Source organism: Callithrix jacchus, chromosome 22, assembly GCF_049354715.1.
Source record: "Callithrix jacchus isolate 240 chromosome 22, calJac240_pri, whole genome shotgun sequence".
NCBI lineage: Eukaryota > Metazoa > Chordata > Mammalia > Primates > Cebidae > Callithrix > Callithrix jacchus.
Genome location: NC_133523.1, coordinates 33,508,403 through 33,527,857, shown reverse-complemented (window position 1 = coordinate 33,527,857; position 19,455 = coordinate 33,508,403). Strand labels below are relative to the sequence as shown.

General features: G+C 47.4%; 1 protein-coding gene and 1 non-coding gene across 9 annotated transcripts in view; one reads left to right on the top strand and one right to left on the bottom strand.

Moving 5' to 3' along the window:
* The window catches only part of SIPA1L3 (signal induced proliferation associated 1 like 3), a 323,626-nt gene that overhangs the window by 268,577 nt on the left and 35,594 nt on the right, over nucleotides 1–19,455 (bottom strand). For 4 of the 8 annotated variants that reach the window (XM_078359219.1, XM_078359218.1, XM_078359230.1 and 1 more), the window contains exon 1: nucleotides 19,316–19,423. The exons of the other annotated variants lie outside the window; for them this stretch is intronic. The gene's annotated coding sequence lies outside the window, so the exon portion shown is untranslated. Of the gene's footprint in view, nucleotides 1–19,315; nucleotides 19,424–19,455 lie in introns of those variants that run through there. 8 annotated transcript variants of the gene reach the window in all.
* Nucleotides 8,978–9,086, top strand: LOC118150335 (U6 spliceosomal RNA). The gene has a single exon (XR_004738448.1). It is a non-coding gene; the product is annotated as a U6 spliceosomal RNA (small nuclear RNA).

Below are 19,455 nucleotides of genomic sequence, written 5' to 3'. Positions count from 1 at the left end.
CCTGAATTGTCAAACAAAATACTTGGTATTCCAACAAAATTCAGAGTTCTTGTGGTACAGGGACTCTGTGCACACAGTTTGAAAGGTAGGCACGATTAGAGAACAAAAAGTGAAGTCCTGATTCAGGTAATGACAAAACAAAGTTGGTAAGCACAATGACAAAAACGCATGGGTCTCATGCTTTCACTCTGTTTCACTTATTTCTGCAGCAGATCCAATTGTCTGCCTGCCCAATATCCACCCCCTCTCCCAGTCCTTTCCTAAATGGCACTCTTATTTTATTCCTGTAGCCACTTCCCTCCCTGTACCACATACTTCAGGTAAGGCTGGCTCCAGACCCAGCAAGTCAATCCTGATTGGCCCTTGGCTGATTTCTCTGGGCAGGGTCACATGTCACAATGTTGGCCAATGAGATATGAGGAAAATCTGTGAGGTAAGGAAATCAATGAAACCTCGCAGATTTTCCTCATATCTAAGCTGTAGTGCAATGGCACAATCTTGGCTCACTTCAACCTCTACTTCCCGGGTTCCAGCGATTCTCCTGACTCAGCAGGAGTAGGTGGGATTACAGGCACCCGCCACCACACCCAGCTAATTTTTGTATTTTTATTAGAGACTGGGTTTCACGACGTTGGCCAGGCTGGTCTCAAATTCCTGACTTCAGGTGATCCACTCACCTCGGCCTCCCAAAGTGCTAAGATTACAGGCGTGAGCAACCATGCCTGGCCTAAATTTTGTATTTATTAGTAGAGACAGGGTTTCATTATGTTGGCCAGGGTGGTCTCAAACTCCCAACCTCAAGTGATCCGCACACCTTGGCCTCCCGAAGTGCTGGGATTACAGACCTGAGCCACCACACTTGGCCAGTTTCCACACTCTTAAAGAGATACACAGCAAATGAGAAATGCCCTCTTTCTGCTGCTGGATGTGGCCCTGTCAGAGTGTGCCAACTGGAGCCCTGGGCAGTCATCTTGTGGCCACACAGGGAGCCTAAGGACACAGGAGACACACCGTGGATGGCAGGGTAGCTTGAAGGAGAAGGACAGGGTCCTTGCAGGCATTGTGGAACTGCCTAGTCAACTCCTGTGCTGCCTACCTACAGGTTTGTTATATGAGATCATAAATCTCATTATTTCAGATCAGTTTCATCTGGGCTTCCTATTACAGTAGCTCATGGTTCTCAAAACAGGCTTCCTAGACCAGGGGCACCAGTGTCACCATAAAATGCAAATTCCCAAGCTAGATTTCCGGAATCAGGAACTCGGGGTGGGGCCCAGCAATATGTGTTTTACCAAGCCCTCCAAGGATTCTAATCCTGGCTCAGGTTTTTTGTATTTTTTTTTTGAGACAAAGTCTCACTCACTCGGTTGCCCAGGCTGGAGTGTAGTGGAACGATCCTGGCTCACAGTAACTGCCACCTCCCAGGTTCAAGTGATTCTCCTGCCTCAGCCTCCCGAACAGCTGGGACCACAGGTGTGCACCACCACACCCAGCTAATTTTTGTATTTTTAGTAAAGATGGGGTTTCACCATTTGTCCAGGCTGGCCTCAAACTCCTGGTCTCAGATGATCTGCCTGCCTCGGCCTCCCAAAGTGCTGGGATTACAGATGTGAGCCACCGCACCTGGCCTTGCTCAGGTTTGAAAATCACTGCCGTAGCAAACAGAGCTTAAGAGTTAGGATCCAACTCTGGAGTCAGATTGCCTGAATCTAAATCACATGACCACGCTTATACACTGTTGGTGGGAATGTAAATGAGCTCAGCCACTGTGGAAAGCAGTTTGGAGATTTCTCAAAGAACTAAAAATAGAATTACCATTTGACCCAGCAATTCCATTAGTGGGTATCGACCCAAAGGAAAAGGAACCGTTCTACCAAAGACACCTGCGTTTGTAGGCTCATCACAGCACTATTCCCAATAGCAAAGCCATGGAATCCACCCAGATGCCCATAAGCAGTGAACTGGATAAAGATAATGTGGTACATATACACCATGGATTACTAAAGAACCATAAAGAAGAATGAAATCATGTCTGTTGCAGCAACATAGATGTAGCTGGAGAATATTATCCTAAGGGAATGCATACAGAAACAGAAAACCAAGCACCCCATGTTCTTCTAAACATTGGGTACACACACACACACACACACACACACACACACACGAACAATAAACACTGGAGATTCCAAAAGCCAAGAGGGAGCAGGGCAAGGGTTGAAAATCTACCTATTGGGTGCTCTGTTCACTATTTGGGTGACAGCATCCATACCCCAAAACCTCAGCATCACACAATATACTCATGCAACAAACCTGCACATGTACCCCATGAATCTTAAAAAAAAAATCACGTCACCGCCTTTTTCTAGCTGCCTGACCTTGAACAACTTATTCAAATGTAGTTACCTCATCTGCAAAGGGAGAATAGTATCTCACAGGGTTTACGTGAGGCTTAAAGGAGGCTTCATGGGAAGGACCCGGCACAGTGTCTTGCAGGCAGCAGACTCTACGTCCATTGCCTGTTTGCTGCTGCAGTTGTTGCTGCTGATGCTGTTACTACTGTTTGCAGCCAAAGACTCACCAACTGGCACATCTTCCCAACTGGGCATTTCCCAAGTTGGCACTGTATCTCCTTTAAAGTTGCTTCACCTCCACTCCCTCCCACAGGATCCAGGCCAGTGCCCTGGGGTTCCACTGGTGCACCTGCACTTCAGGGAGGTGCACAGCTCCTCAGGCCTCCTCCCCAAGCCTGAACCACCTGGTCCCTGCAGAGATTCCCAGGCACTTCAAGCAGGGTGCTCTGCCAGCTACTCTGCTTGGTGACTGATCCAGAATGCCCACGAGTTCCAGAGGGCACCCCCCACCATGTGAGTCACACCAAACATCCAGCAAGAGCCCACGGGTGCCCCTCCCTCTAGGAGCTGTGATTTCAAAACTGGTGGCACCAAGATGCAGAAAGCCAAAGTGACTAACATCATCCACCAGGTGAGGTCCCCATGAGAAGAGGCAGCCTCTGACTGGGCTTTATAGCAAGCCCCAGTTTGAGGCTACAAGTGGAGCAGGGGTTTTCACACCCTGGTGTCACAGGCAGGAAGGTGAGATCCAGGAGGAATGCCAGTAGGACCACCAACCTTTACAGCAAGAAAGGATTGGCCAAATTCCTCATGTTCCTGAATGGAAGCTGTTAGGCTGAACCTCATAAAATTGCCAATATGTAACCATTCTTGACCCACAAAAGCGCAATTTCAGTCTGTTCAACCTAATACAAGAAAATACAGGAAACTCACTAAAATAATGTAGTGTCAAGGAATTGGTCACCAGCAGGAAATCGGAATGGCAGTGGTCTCTTGGGAAGGGAACTGGGTGCCCTATTTTCGTTGCTTCGGTTCCATGTATGGGTGGTCACTAGTCAAACTTTTCAAAAGTGTACTAAATCAACCCTGCAAAATCTTCCCTTCTCAACCAGAGAAAGACAAACCTGGCCGGGCGCGGTGGCTCACATCTGTAAACCCAGCACTTTGGGAGGCTGAGGCGTGTGGATCACAAGGTCAGGAGTTCAAGAATGTCCTGGCCAATATGGCGAAACCCCGTCTCTACTAAAAATACAAAAATTAGCCAGATGTGGTGGCACACACCTGTAGTCCCAGCTACTCAGAAGGCTGAGGCATGAGAATCACTTGAACCCAGGAGGCAGAAGTTGCAGTGAGCCAATATCGTGCCACTGCACTCCAGCCTGGGTGACAGAGCAAGACTCTTGTCTCAAAAAGAAAAAAGAAAGAAAGAAAAGAAAAGACAAACCTGTGCAGGACCCTAAGAGATCTGCAAATCTGTCTCCTCTCTACCCTCATCCCTCCCACTTTCCCTGGCTCACGCTGCTCCAGCCATGTGGGCCTCAATCTTACCAGGCCCCTTGCCTCAGGGCCTTTGCACTGGCTGTTCCCACTCCCCTACCTCCTTCAGGTCTATCCTGGAGTCTCCTTCACAGAGATGCCATCCCTGGCCACCCTGCCCAAAATTTCAACACCTTCCACCCTAATGCAGTCATGTGTTGCCTAACAGTGTTTCAGTCAGTGATGGACCCATAAGACGACCTACAAGGGTGGTCCCATACGACGAAAATGGAGCTGAAAAATTCCTATTGCCTAGTGACATGGGAGCCACAAGAAGGTCTATGCATCATGCATTATTCACCTGTTTATTATGATGCTGGTGTAAACAAACTTACTGTGCTTCCAGTCATGGAAAGACAACATGGCACATACAATCCTGTACAGTAGAGAATATTTTTTTTTCTGACACAGAGTCTCACTCTACTGCCTAGGCTGGAGTGCAGTGGTGTGATCTCGGCTCATTGCAATCTCTGCCTCCTGGGTTCAAGTGATTCTCCTACCTCAGCCTCCTGAGTAGCTAGGATTACAGGTGCATGCCACGTCACCCAGCTAATTTTTGTATTTTTAGTAGAGGTGGGGTTTCATCATGTTGGCCAGGCTGGTCTAGAACTCCTGACCTCAGGTGATCCGCCCTCCTCAGCCTCCCAAAGTACTGGGATTACAGGCATGAGCCACCCCGCCGGGCCCATGAACAGTACGTAATACTTGATAAGGATAATAAATGATTATATTACTGGTTTACATATTTATTATATATATGATATCTTTTTTTTTTTTTTTTGAGACAGAGTCTAGCTCTGTCACCCAGGCTGGAGTGTAGTGACCAATCTCAGCTCACTGCAACCTCTGCCTCCCAGGTTCAAGCGATTCTCCTGCTTCAGCCTCCCAAGCAGCTAGGATTACAGGCAACTATTACTATGTCCGGCTAATTTTTGTATTTTTAGTAGAGATGCATTTTGCCATGTTGGCCAGGCTGTGTATGTGTATATATATATATATATATTTTGTTATTTTAGAGTGTGCTCCTTCTACTTATATGCAAAAAAAGCTATAAAACAGCCTCAGGCAGGCCCTCCAGGAGGTATTCCAGAAGAAGGCACTGTTATCATAGGAAGTGACAGCTCCACGTGTTACTGCCCCCTGAAGACCCTCCAGTGGGACAAAACGTGGAGAAGGAACAGTGATACTAATGATCCCATGTAGGCTTAGGCTCATGTGTTTGTGTCTTAGTTTTTACTAAAAGAAGCTCAAAAGGCAAAAAAAAAAAATAGAAAATTTTAAATTTAAAAATAGAAAAAAGCTTACAGAAAAAGGATATAAAGAAAATATTTTGTCCAACTGAATAAGGTGTGTTGTAAGCTTAGTGGTATTACAAACGAGTCGAGGCAGGGCACATTGGCTCAGGTCTATAACCTCAGCACAGGCAGGCAGATCACCCAAGGGCAAGAGTTCTAGACCAGCCTGGCCAACATGGTGAAACCCCATCTCTACTAAAAAGACAAAAAAAAAAAAAAAAAAAAAGAGAGAGAGAAGAAAATTAGATTACAGGTGCCTGTAGTCCCAGCTACTTGGGAGACTGAGGCAGGAGAATCGCTTGAACCCGGAAGGCAGAGGTTGCCATGAGCTGAGATCACACCACTGCACTCCAGCCTGGGCGACAGAAAGAGCAAGACTTCATCTCAAACAAAACAAAACAAAGCAAAACAAACAAAAAACAACAAAAAAAACCAAACAGCTAAGAAATATAAAAGTTTACAAAGTAAACAGGTTACAGTAAGCTATAACTTATGTATAATTTATTATGGTTAATTTATTATTGAGGGACTATTTTTTCAAATAAACTTAGTGTTGCTGAAACATCCAGTCTATAAACTCCACAGTATGTACAGTAGTGTCCTAGCCTTCCCATTCACTCACCAGAGCAACTTCCAGTCCTGCAAGCTCCATCCATGGTAGGTACCCTGCACAGGTGCTCCTTGTAAAAAACATCTTTTATGCCATATTTTTCACAGTACCTTTTCAGTGTTTAGATACACAAACACTTGCCATTGTGTTACAGCTACCGGCAGAATTCAGGGCAGTCACATGCCATGTAGGTTTGTAGCCTAGGAGCAATAGCCTGCCCCAATAGAGCCTAGGTGTGGAGGAGGCTGTACCACCTCGGTTTGCAGCAAGTACATTCTATGATGGTCACACAACGGAAGAGCCTAACAATGCATTTCTCGGAACACATCCCCACTGTGAAGCCATGCGCGACTGCTTCCTAGGCCCTTACCCTGTTCGATTTCTGCCCCTTTGCACTTGTCACCACCTGACATAGTATGCGTTTTATTTCTTTATCTTGTTTGTTGACTGACTCTCCCATTTGAAAGTGAGCCCCAGAAGGGTGAGAAGCCTCATCTGTTTTGCTCATTGCTATACCCTTGTATCTAAAACAGTGCTCCCCTCACTGAGGACTTGATACGTTTAAAAATCAAGGCCAGACATGGTGGCTCATACCTGTAATCCTAGCACTTTGGGAGGCTGAAGTGGTTGGATCACCTGAGGTCAGGAGTTCAACACCAGCCTGGCCAACACGGCAAAACCCCAAGTCTACTAAAAAAAAATACAAAAAATTAGCTGGGTGTGGTGGCCAGCGCCTATAATCCCAACGACCAGAGAGGCTGAGGCAGGAGAATTCCTTGAACCTGGTGGGTGGAGGTTGCCGTGAGCTAAGATTATGTCACTTTACTGCAGCTTGGGTGACAGAGCAAGACTCATCTCAAAAAAAAAAAAAAAAAAAAGAAATCAGACTCATGGCATCAGCATTTGGGGTTTGCTGCCCTCAGATCCAACGTGCAGTGCACACTGGGAAATACGCAAGAATCAAGCCACCTACACTGAAGACAGAGCTTCCGGCATTCTCTCCACACTAGACTCACTGAAAGCCTCTCTCCTGAAAGAACTGCAAAAAGTGCCTTTGAAAGAAAAAGAGGCAGGGCATGGTGGCTCATGCCTGTGATCTCAGCACTTTGGGAGGCTAAGGAAGGAGGACTGCTTGAAGCCGGGAGTTCAAGACCAGTCACAACAACATAACAAGAACCTGTTTCTACAAAAATATACAAAAATTATCCCACCGTGGTGGCATGTACGTGGGGTCCCAGCTACTTGGGAGGCTGAAGTGGGAGGACCAAGGCTGCAGTGAGTCGTGATCACACCACTGCACTGTAGAGGGTGAAAGAGCAAGACCTTGTCTCAAGAAAAAAAAAAGAAAGAAAAAGAAAGGACAGAGATGAAGATGGTGCTGGGGATGGAAGTTATGGAAGCTAGAGGGGGTACAGGACTTCCCCTGCCTTCCACCCTGCAAACAAACGGCGCAGCATAGAAAAACAGCACTGGAGGGCCAGGCGCAGTGGCTCACGCCTGTAATACCAGCACTTTGGGAGGCTGAGGTGGGTGGATCATGAGGTCAGGAGTTTGAGACCAGCCTGGCCAACACGGTGAAACCCCATCTATACTAAAGATACAAAAAATTAGCCGGGCATGGTGGCTGATGCCTGTAGTCCCAGCTACTAAGGAGGCTGAGGCAGGAGAATCGCTTGAACCTAGGAGGCAGAGGTTGCAGTGAGCCAAAATTGCACCATTGCATTCCAGCCAGGGCGGACAGGGAGAGACTTCATCTCAAAAAAAAAAACCAGGGCACTGGAGAGAAGAGCTCACCTTCAGATGCAACGAACAGCACCAGCACTGGCAGGATCAGACCAACCAGCGCTCCTATTCCCATCAACCATCTCTACCTACCAGGCAGTACTCCATCAGGAGAAGCCCCCAAATGTTCCCCTCTTTCCTGCCACTTCCACATTAGAACTGCACCACATACTGATATGCTGTTGTTCCAGATCCCCAGAGCATAAATGCAGTGATGTGAACGGGGAGTGTATGCTGGCTTGAAGGCACTGTAGCTGCTGGCTTGATTAGAAATACCATCAGCTCCCAGGCACTGTCACAAGCTGCATCTTGCCCCTTTTCTTCTTTTGTCCAGAGTCAGAACTGAAAGAGGCACGTTTCCTGCCTCCTGCTGTGGTGCTGTGGGTACACTGAAGGCTGGATTCCAGTTTGTGTGGGGCCTCAACAAAGACCCACCAGAGGAAGGCCCGGTGTCAGATCTGTGCATGTCTGTCCTGAGGGGAGGGTCTGAGGCTTCTTGTTGAAACAAGTCCTTGTAAAAAATGTGGGAGGGGCCCCACAGGCAGGTGCTTGAGGGAAACAGACCTCAGGGAAGAGGGACCTCAGTAAACCAACTTGAAGGCCAGTGCCAGGGTGCTCACTGCTCAAAGAAGCCAGGGCTGCTGGGACCTGGCTGGGTGTTCCCACTGATGTCAGACACGGCTTTATCAAAGGGGCTTCTAAAGCTGTGGGCCAAGTATTAACTCATATAATAGAGAAGAAAAAAAAAAGCAAATATTTGTATTATATAAGTGTACTAAGCAGAGGCAGGGAATTCCCCTGTATATACACTTGAGCTTGAAATACACAAATGCTGGGTGAATTTGTTGTACTTGTTTTTAACTTTTCATGATGATACATTTCAAATACACCACGGCAAAAAAAAAGAGTATAATAAGCCCTCATTGTCCAGCTTCAATAGTTCCATTCACGGGCAATCATATTTCATCTCTGATTCACCCACACACACTTGAGCCCCTGTACTCTCCGCCTGTCTGTATTATTTTGAAGCAAATCCTAGACATCTTAACAGTTTAATCATAGGTATTTTAGCATGAGCAACTTACAGATAAGGACTTTTTAGGTCGGGTATGGTGGGCTCATGCCTGTAATCCCAACACTTTGGGAGGACAAAGGGAAGATCACTTGGGTCCAAGAGTTCAAGACCAGCTTATGTAACACTGAGAGGTCCTGTCTCTACAGAAAATAAAAAATTAGCTGGGCATGGTCATGCACACCTGTAGCCCTAACTACTCAGAAGACTGGGATGGGGGGATTGCTTGAGGACAGGAGGTCGAGGCTGCAGGGAGCTATGATCATGCCACTGTACTGCAGCCTGGGTGATAGAGTGAGACCCTGTCTCAAAAACAAAAACAAAAAAAAATGTGCTCGCTTCGGCAGCACATATGCTAAAAAATTGGAGCGATACAGAGAAGATTAGCATGGCCCCTGTGCAAGGATGACATGCAAATTCATGAAGCATTCCATAAAAAAAAAAAAAAATTACAAACCAAGAAGTACTGTCCAGAGGGTATTACACTAAGGCCTCAGGGCCTGGCCAGGCGTGATGGCTCACAGCTGTAACCCCAGCACTGTTAGAGGCTGAGGCAGGCGGATCACCCGAAGTCGGGAGTTAGAGACCGGCCTGACCAACATGCAGAAACCCCGTCTCTACTCAAAATACAAAATAAGCCGAGTGTGGTGGCACATGCCTGTAATCCCAGCTACTCGGGAGGCTGAGGCAGGAGAATCGCTTGAAGCCGGGAGGCAGAGGTTGCAGTGAGCCGAGACTGCACCACTGCACTGCAGCCTGGGCAACAAGAGCAAAACTTGGTCTCAAAAGAAACAAACAAAAAAAAACAAGCCTCAGGGACCAACGGGCCCTGGGATCTGTTGCGGAGCTTCCCCAAAACAGAAGCTCAGAGATCACGTGGAGAGTGGAGAGGCTGGAACTAGTGAGTATGGTCCTGCTTGTCCACCCATCTGTTCATCTGTCCATTCCCGGAAAGAGCACACAGTGAGTGTTTAGGAGCCTAGACCGTGGAGCCAGAGGCTTGCATCTGAATCCTGAATTTGAGACTCACTACCTCTGTCACTTGAACTTCTCTGTACCTCAGTTTCCTCTTACAAGACATAGGAATAACAACAGTACCTACCCCGGGAGTGGTTCTAAGGAGTAAATGGGGTATTACATGAGAAGCACGCAGAACAGAGCCTCCTACATAGTAAGAGCTCAGTGAATGCTAGCTTACATCATTAATTCAGTCAACAGATTCGTACTGAGCATCTTAAATGACAGGCACTGTCTGGCAGTTGCAGGTAAGTGTGGTGAGCACCACCTGGAGAGAGGAACAAGCTGAGAATCTCCAGCACCTGCCCTGTTTGGGTAGGAGGCTGGCATTCATCCTGCACCTGAAACCACCAAAAAGTATAGAACCACGACCCTCGCTGAGTTGACAGAGGAAACCACTGTGATGTCCCCTCCCCATACCCCATCCACTGGCAATATCTTTGGAGCACAGAAAGGGTAAGACACATTCACACGCTAAGCTCTGCTGTTGCTTCCACCAGAATCCACAGCAATGAGGGCCAGAGTCAGAGACACAAGAGGCTTCACGCCCAAAGCAGCAGTTTGTTTGTTTGTTTTGAAATGGAGTCTCGCTCTCTTGCCCAAGCTGGAGTGCAGTGATTCGATCTTGGCTCACTGCAGCCTCCGCCTCCTGGGTTCAAGCAATTCTCCCACCTCAGCCTCCTAAGCAGCTGGGATTACCATCCTGGTGTGTACCATCAGGTCTGGCTAATTTTTGTACTTTTAGTAGAGATGGGGTTTCATCATGTTGGCCAGTCTGGTCTCAAACTCCTGACCTCAGGTTATCTGCCCTCCTCAGCCTCCCAAAGTGCTGGGATTATAGGTGTGAGCCACCACTTCTGGTCCCAAAGCAGCAGTTTAGAAATGAGGTTTCCAACAAGCCCAAGACCTTTCCTACCTTCCTCAGTCTCCCTGCCCACCCCCTCCTCCCAACTCCCCAAAGACCCCTCTCTTTCCTGGGAGATAAGGTTCCAGGTTCCAGCAAACCTAGAGGTCAATTTAAGGAGTGGACCTCTCAATCATTCAGGTCTCAAACCAGCACCCCGGCACCAATGTAAACCCAGAGATCAACGCTGAAAAATTGGAAAGTTGTTTTTTTTTTTTTTTTTTGAGACAGGGTCTTGCTCTGTCACCCAGGCTGGAGTGCAGCAGCGCAATCACGGCTCACTGCAGCCTTGACCTCCTGGTCTAAAGCAATCCTCCTTCCTCAGCCGCCCATGCAGCTAGGACTACAGGCACACACCACCACACCCAGCTAATTTTCTAATTTTTTATAGAGATGGAGACTCACTGTTGTCCAGGCTGGTTTCAAACTCCTGGGCTTAAGCGATGCTCCTGCCTGGGCCTCCCAAAATGCTGGGATTGGCTAGGCATAGTGGCTCACACCTGTAATCCCAGCACTTTGGGAGGCTGAGGAAGGCAGATCATGAGGTGAGGAATTCGAGACCAGCCTGGCCAATACGGTAAAACCCCGTCTCTACTAAAAATACAAAAACAAGCTGGGTGTGATGGCGCACTCTTGTAGTCCCAACTACTCGTGAAGTTGAGGCAGAAGAATTGCTTGAACCCAGGAGGCAGAGCTTGCAGTGAGCTGAGATTGTGCCACTGCCCTCCAGCCTGTGCAATAGAGGGAGACTCTGTCTCACACACACAAAAAAAAACAAACAAACCGTAAAGCTGGGTTTCTCTAACAACTAGACTAGTTTTCCAATTCTCAAAATGCTAGGATTACAAGTCTTCTACGACCAGCCTGAGAATCAATTTTGTGTAACACGTCCCTCCTGTGGTTTTCATTGCTCAAAACTCAGACCCTATCCCCCTTAAACACCCTCCAACGCAGCATATGAAACAGGCTTAAAGTATACACTCTGTACCGGAGCTCAAATTCAGCCTCCGCCATCTCCCAACTTTGAGCAAGTGGCCTCTCATTGCTTTACTTTAGCTTCCTCAACTGCAAAATGGGAATAACCGTGGTCCCTGGCACCTCAGAACACAAGTAACACCCACCAACACTAAACACAGTGCCAGGCACATAGGGCAAGTCTGACAGACAGTAGCTCTAAGGTGAGCTATACCTGCTTAAGATAAACCTGCTTTTCATCATACATCTGCTCTTCTCCACCAAGATAAAACAGGGGTGGCCTGTCTGATCTATCACTGAACTACCACCTTGGATTTGACAGCCCATGCTGACCAATGTAGTAGCCATTAACCAGATGTAGCTACCAAGTACCTGACACATGGCTGGTGCAAACTGAGCTGTGCCGGAAGTGGAAAATACACATTGTATGTCAAAGGCTTAACATGAAACAAAGGATGTACAATAGCTCATTAACGATTTTTATATTCATTGAAATGAATGGCAGGCCGAGATTGTGCCACTGCACTCCAGCCTGGGTGACAGCAAGACTCCGTCTTACGGCCGGGCGCGGTGGCTCAAGCCTGTAATCCCAGCACTTTGGGAGGCCGAGGCAGGTGGATCACGAGGTCAACAGATCAAGACCATCCTGGTCAACACGGTGAAACCCCGTCTCTACTAAAAATTACAAAAAATTAGCTGGGCATGGTGGCGCGTGCCTGTAATCCCAGCTACACAGGAGGCTGAGGCAGGAGAATTGCCTGAACCCAGGGGGTGGAGGTTGCGGTGAGCTGAGATTGCGCCATTGCACTCCAGCCTGGGTAACAAGAGCGAAACTCCGTCTCAAAAAAAAAAAAAAAAGACTCGGTCTTAAAAAATAATAAAATAAAATGTTTTAGATGAAATAAAATATATCACTAAAATTACTTACCTGCTTCCTTTTACTTTTTAAAATATGGCTACTAGAAAATTTTTAATTATATATGTGAGTCTCATCAGTGGCCCACATTATATTCCTTTTTTTCTTTTTCTTTTTTTTTTTTTTTTTTTTGAGAAGGAGTCTTGCTCTGTTGCCCAGGCTGGAGTGATCTTGACTCACTGCAACCTTCACCTCCAGGGTTCAAGGGATTCTGTCTCAGCCCCCTGAGTAGCTGGGATTACAGGTGTGCGCCACCACACCCAGCTAATATTGTATTTTAAGTAGAAATGGGGTTTCTCCATGTTGGCCAGGCTGGTCTTGAACTCCTGAACTCAAGTTATCAGCCTGCCTCGGCCTCCCAAAGTGCTGGGATTACAGGCATGAGCCACCGCACCGAGCCCCACATTATATTTCTAATGGACAGCACTGCCATGGGCCTTTGAGAATCAGTGTCTTATTCAACTTCATTCTGTCAGTGTCAAGCATGGAGCCTAGCACACAGGGTATGGTAGGTGAAGAAATGCTTCATAAATGGGCAGATGAAAGATACTCTCCAGACTTTCAGTTCTTTTTTTTTTTTTTTTTTTCTTTAAGAGACAGACTGGTGTGATCATAGCTCACTGTATCCTTGATCTCCTGGGCTCAAGGCATGGGAGTGCCTGGCCTCAAGTGATCCTCTCACCTCAGCCTCCTGAGTAAGGACTATAGGGGCACGTCACCAGGCCTGGCTAATTTAAAATTTTTTTGCAGAGATAAGGTCAGACGGAGTTGCTCACGTCTGTAATCCCAGCACTTTGGGAGGCCGAGGCGGGAGGATCACCTGAGGTTAGGAGTTCAACCAGCCTGACCAGCATGGTGAATCCCCATCTCTATTAAAAATACAAAAATTAGCTGGGCCCAGTGGCTGATGCCTGCCTGCTATCCAGCTCAGGAGGCTGAGGCAGGAGAATCGCTTGAATCTGGGCAGCAGAGGTTGCAGTGAGCCAAGATCACGCCAACACAGTCCAGCCTGGGTGGCAGAGGGAGACTCTGACTCAAAAAAAAAAAAAAAAACCTTTTCCAGCCGACTCTCAAGTCGCCTTGCATAGCTCACCCAAAGCAGACACCCTGCTCCCCTCTCTCCTTAGACACAACACTTTGGTTCATGCTAACCTGTGCCTGGAATGGGAGCCAAGCAGTCAACCTTGTTTTACTTGACAGGCTCTGCTGAAGGGTCTTTAGTTTTGAAACCACCACCAACCCATCCCTATCATGTCTCATTGAGAGTGAAAATGATGCCACAATATCCCAGGCCACACCTGCTACTATATGAATTAGGTACTAAATACAGTCTAAAATGCTTTGCATGTCAAACAGCATGGAAAGGAAATGCCATGTCCGCTTCCTCAATCTGCCTCTGCCTAGTAAGGAGGGCCTGGGAAGAAGAGTTTGTAATGCAGGTGAAGAGCATGGAGGGTGGAATCAGTTTCCGCATCTGCAAAATGAGTTCAATCAAGTTAATTACTTGATTGGACCACAGTCGGGACTAACAGAGGAAATCTATGAAATGCTTAGAAGAGCATCTAGCACAGCTCAAGCACCAAGTAAATGTTAGCTGCTATCAGTATTATTATTTTATAAAAATTAAAGTAGGCCAGGTATGGTGGCTCATGCCTGTAATCTCAGCACTTTGGGAGGCTGAGGGTGGAGGATCACTTTTGAGCCCAGAAGTTCAAGATCAGCCTGGCCAAAATGGGTCTCTACAAAAATATCCAAAAAATGTGGCCCACACCTGTAATCCCAGCACTTTGGGGGGACTAGACGGGCAGATCACTTGAGGTCAGCAGTTTGAGACCAGCCTGACCAAGATGGTGAAACCCAGTCTCTACTAAAAGTACCAAAAAAAAATTAGCCAGGTGTGGTGGCGCATTCCTATAATCCCAGCTCCTTGGGAGGCTGAGGCAGGAGGATCACTTGAGCCAGGAGGCAGAGGTTGCAGTGAACTGAGATCACACCACTATCCTACAGCCTGGGCGACAGAGCAAGACCCTGTCACAAAAAAAAAAAAAAAAAGAAAAAGAAAAAGAAAAAAAATGAAGTAGTATAAACTTGAAAACTAGGAATCCAGTCTTTTCCAGTCACATTGACACTCTTTACAGCAAACTCACTCCCACCTCTGGACCTTAACACTCTCTGTTCCCTCTGCCTAGAATGTTCTTTCCCCAGCTTTTGGCATAGCCAGTGGCGCAGCTTATTAAGGTCTCAGTTCACATGGCTCCTCAAAGAGGCTTGGGAGGCCTTCCCTGACAATCCAAGCTAAAGCAGCCACCTCTTCCCCCACCACCATCTTGCCCCATCAGTCATTTTCTTACCCTGTTAAATTTTCTCCATCACAGTTAAAACCACCTGAAGAGGCAGGATCAGGATTTTTTTAATTAAAAGAAAAAAAAAATGCTGGGCATGTGGCTCATTCCTGTAATCCCAGCACTGTACGAGGCCGAGGCGGGTGGATCACCTGAGGTCAAGAGTTTGAGACCAGCCTAGCTAACATGGCAAAACCCCTCCTCTACTAAAAATACAAAAATTAGCAGGTTGGAGCATGGCTGTAGTCCCAGCTACTCGAGGCTGAGGCAGGAGAATCACTTGAATTTTGGAGGCGGTGGTTGCAGTGAGCCAAGATTGTGCCATTGCACTCCAGCCTGGATGACAGCAAGACTCCGTCCGTATCAAAAAAATAATAATAAGTGAAATGATTCTGTTTATCATGTGTCTTCCCTAGCTGGAACGGCTAGAATATAAACTCTAGGACAGCAAGGATCTTGTCTGTCTCATTGACTGCTGACTCCTCAGTGCCTAGAATAGAACCCGGCACACAGCAGGGACTCAATACATTTGTCAACTCAATAAAATAGGAAGAGTAGCTACCAGCTACCAGGACTAATGACAACGTGCTGAAAGGCTTGCAGACATTTCATTCAGTCTCCAACAACCACCGAGATAAAGACTACTATCATACCCATTTTGCCAACGAAGAAAAAAGCTCAGTGCACATCTCACAAGTTAGTGGCTATACTGGGATATTAACTTGGTCTGCTGGCCACCTAAGCTACCTTCCAACCATGGCACACTTCTTGCAAATATGAGGAGTGGTATTTCCCACTGATCCTCCACCACCAGCCCCTCACCCCCACCACCCACTGTGGACAGGCCACTCTGCTGGCTCCTATCTTCTGGGGCAAATCTCCTCCCTTCATTCTGAGGCAGCTGGGTCCCTCACCCTCAGCCCCCAACATCTCCAAGCGGGATCCCTGCTGTATCACTTTTTCCTATTTCTATCTGGTGCTTCTAATGATTGTGTTGGCTCTTCCTGTGAATTACTTTGGGTTTGAAAGATCACATGTAAAAACAAAAATTAGCCGGGCATGATGGCGCGCGCCTGTAGTCCCAGCTACTCAGCAGACTGAGGCAGGAGAATTGCTTGAACCCAGGAGGCGGAGGTTGCAGTGAGCCAAGATTGTGCCACTGCACTCCAGCCTGGGCAAAAGAGAAAGACTCTGTCTCAGAAAAAAAAAGAAGCAATATCAGACTTGAAAAATATACAAATGCACAAACTGGTCCAACAACCTCTCATTCTTTTTTCTTCTTTATTTCTGAGACAGGGTCTCACTCTGTCACACAGCCCGGAGTGCAATGGGGCAATCACAGCTCACTATAGCCTCAGCATCCCGGGTAGCTGGGATAGAGGTGCACGCTACCACACCTGACTAATTTTTTGTAGAAATGGGGTTTCACCATGTTGCCCAGGCTGCTCTCAAACTCTTGGGCTCAAGCAATCCGCCTACTTCAGCCTCCAAAGTGCTGGGATTACAGGCATGAGCCACCAAACCCCGCCAAAGAGCCTCTCATTCTAATGGCTAAAAACATACTTTATTTTAAAGGAAATGATTGTTGAATTCTCTTAAGATGTAAATAAATTAATTTAGATTTTGCAAGTTACGAAACCTATTTTTGAAATATATCAGTAAAATACATTTTACAGCAGAGGCACCAATCACTGCACATCCTAAATTTCACTTTTGATTTACCACCTAACAACTGCAATGCCTGAAAAACAGACTCACATTTAACTCTTATATCACTCTACACAGACTGCTAAAAAGCCACATGCTGCTGTCACTGGTCATTGAGAACAATCAAGATTTTTTTTAAGTTGCTGCTTTATTTCTTCAGGTTAAAAAAACACATAGGTAAATTTGGTGGCCATCACAAACATGATTGAGATCACCAGATTCTATCATCAAATGAAATCACAATGACAGGTTTCTGACAATAAACTCAACCTGAAGGGAGCACTAATAAATGCCCTTCCCAGCCTCTTCTAGGATGTGTGGTATGTGAGCTGCCTCCTGAAATGCCCAGGATGGCCACTCTCCCACATGGGATATTCTAAGCCCCTGATACCATCTAACTTTTCTGAAATAAATTAACAACTCAGCCAATCTTTACTAGGCTACAATCACAGAATTGGGTCCCCTGAAAGCCAGGCTTTCATGCCACATCCATGGCCACTGCGGTCTAGCCAAGTCTATAACGTCTTCTTACCCTTATTAATATGTATGTTACATAGGTTTACATATATTAATCCTTAATGACTTAAAAAACTCAACCTCGTTATGGCCAGGCACAGTGGCTCACATCCTGCAATCCCAGCACTTTGGGAGGCCAAGGCATGTGGATCACCTGAGGCCAGGAGTTTGAGACCAGGCTGGCCAACAAGGTGAAACCCCATCTTTACTAAAAATACAAAACTAGCCGGGCATATTGAGGCACCTGTAATCCCACCTACTCAGGAGGCTGAGGCAGGAGAATCGCTTGAACCTGGGAGACGGAGGCTGCAGTGAGCTGAGATCACGCCACCGCACTCCAGCCTGGGCAACAGAGCTAGATTCCATCTCAAAACAAACAACAACAACAAAAAAAAAAAAAACAAAGAAACACAACTCAACCTTGTCAGAAAAGTCCACCACCTCCAGGAGCTGAGGGGAACTTTTAATGTCCATCAGATGGGAGACCAATATGGGCAATGAAACGGTATTTCTATGAAATGGCAGCTTTGTCCTTCTTGCCCATTGACTGGATGTGGGAAGGCTGGGGAAGAAGAGCAACTCCCAAGTTTCTTGTTTGGGCAACCAAGTCAATGTTGGTGCATTTGCCAAGATGGTGGCTACCGGGTCTGAGAGGAGAGGGTGACAGGTTGGACATGCTGAGTTTATGGTGCCCAAGAAACAGCCACTAGGGGCATCAAAGAAGCACAGGCTCCACATCTGAGCTGGAGGGCAGGGGGCTCAGTGGCTTTGAAACATAGAGGCAAGAGCTGGGGGCACTGGGACAATAATTAAAGCACTGGAGTGAACATACTGGGGAGGGGAGTGTGAGCAGGGGACTACCAATGGTAGGTCAGTCCCATTTTTTCTTAGGCCTTTTTACAATAGTGTGTTCCATAATTAAACCTTTGGTGAGTAAAAAATTTGGGGGTGAGGAGAAACACCAACCCTGTGGCCACTCTGCCATGTAGGTACAAACAGAAGCAGAAAGGGCCTATTAAAGAAAAAAAAAACAGCAAGATACATTTCATCATTTAATAAGCACTTACTGTGCTCTGGGTCTTGTGCAAAGCACTAAACATGAATTATCTCCTGGAACCATCCAAACAATCCTGGCACAAAAGTCCTATGACTACCATTCCACAGATGGGACACTGAGGCTGGGAGCAAACGTGTGGGGGAGCTCAGGACTGTCATGTCACAGCCCACAGTCAGGCATTCTCTGGGCCAGATGGAGAATATTGAAGAACAATTATAATACATAAGAGCTGCTACTTAGTGAGAGATGGCGCTGGACTAGAAATACAATCTCAGCAAATCCTTACAACCCTTTGAGAGTGATCTCGTTATTATCACATTTTGTAAATGAGGAACCTGAGGTTATAGGAGGGGAAGTCAACTAGACCAATTCTGAATCTGGCCCGGGGGAGAAACCAAGCCTACAGCCAGAGCCCACCCTCAGAGGGTCTCCGGGCCACTAGGAAAACGCTGAATAAATGGTACCATTTACTGAGCGTTAAGTGCCAGCTGCTGTGCTAAGCACTTTACACATGATATTCTCACTGCATCCTGAAAACAACTCGAGGAAGTGGTTGCTATTTAAATCCCCATTTTATAGACAGGGAAACCAAGGCACAGAAAGATGAAGCCAGTTGCTCAAAGTCACACAGCTGGTGAAGGACAGAGTTTAAATTTGAACCTGGGGTCTCTCTGCCTTCCAAACCAACGCTCTTAGCAAAATAATCTCGGTTAACAGCAGCTAGCCTGCATTGGGTGCTAACTATGGACTCACCTCTTTACATGCACACGCTCAACTAATCCTCACCCTATGCAATCGATAACATCTTCACCTCATTTTTCGGGGACCTAACAATAACCCAAACACGTAGTAAGTGCCTCTTGTGTGCCAAATGTTTTATTCCATTATCTCAACAGAATCTCCGCAAGACACTCTCCTACTCGTTTTACTGCAGGGGAAATTGAGGTTCGGCGCGGTTTCCCCAGATCGCAGATCCCGAGTGGCACAGCCGGGACGCGAATCCACCACTCCCCGCCTCCAAGCTCTTCCCCACAGCGCCGGGGTGCACGCCTGGAAAGTTGAGCCATGCGGACATGAGTCCGGCTAGGTCCGGAGGGCGCAAGTCCCGGCGCCGCCGCCCCCCACGGCTAGTACCCACACCCGGCCGTCCGCCCGTGCTGACCCTCGGGGTCCGGGCAGCCACCGATTCCCCGCCACCCTTGCGCGAGGCCGATCCCGCACCCGGAGCCACATACCTGGGCGTCCCGGCTGCCCGCCTCGCGGGCCTCAAGACCGCGGCGTCTGGCTCCGCGCCGCTCGCTGGAGACGCCGCCAGCTCCGGTGGCCCGAGTGACTTCCAGACTGCCCACTTCCAAGCCGCTTCGCGCGAGGCCTC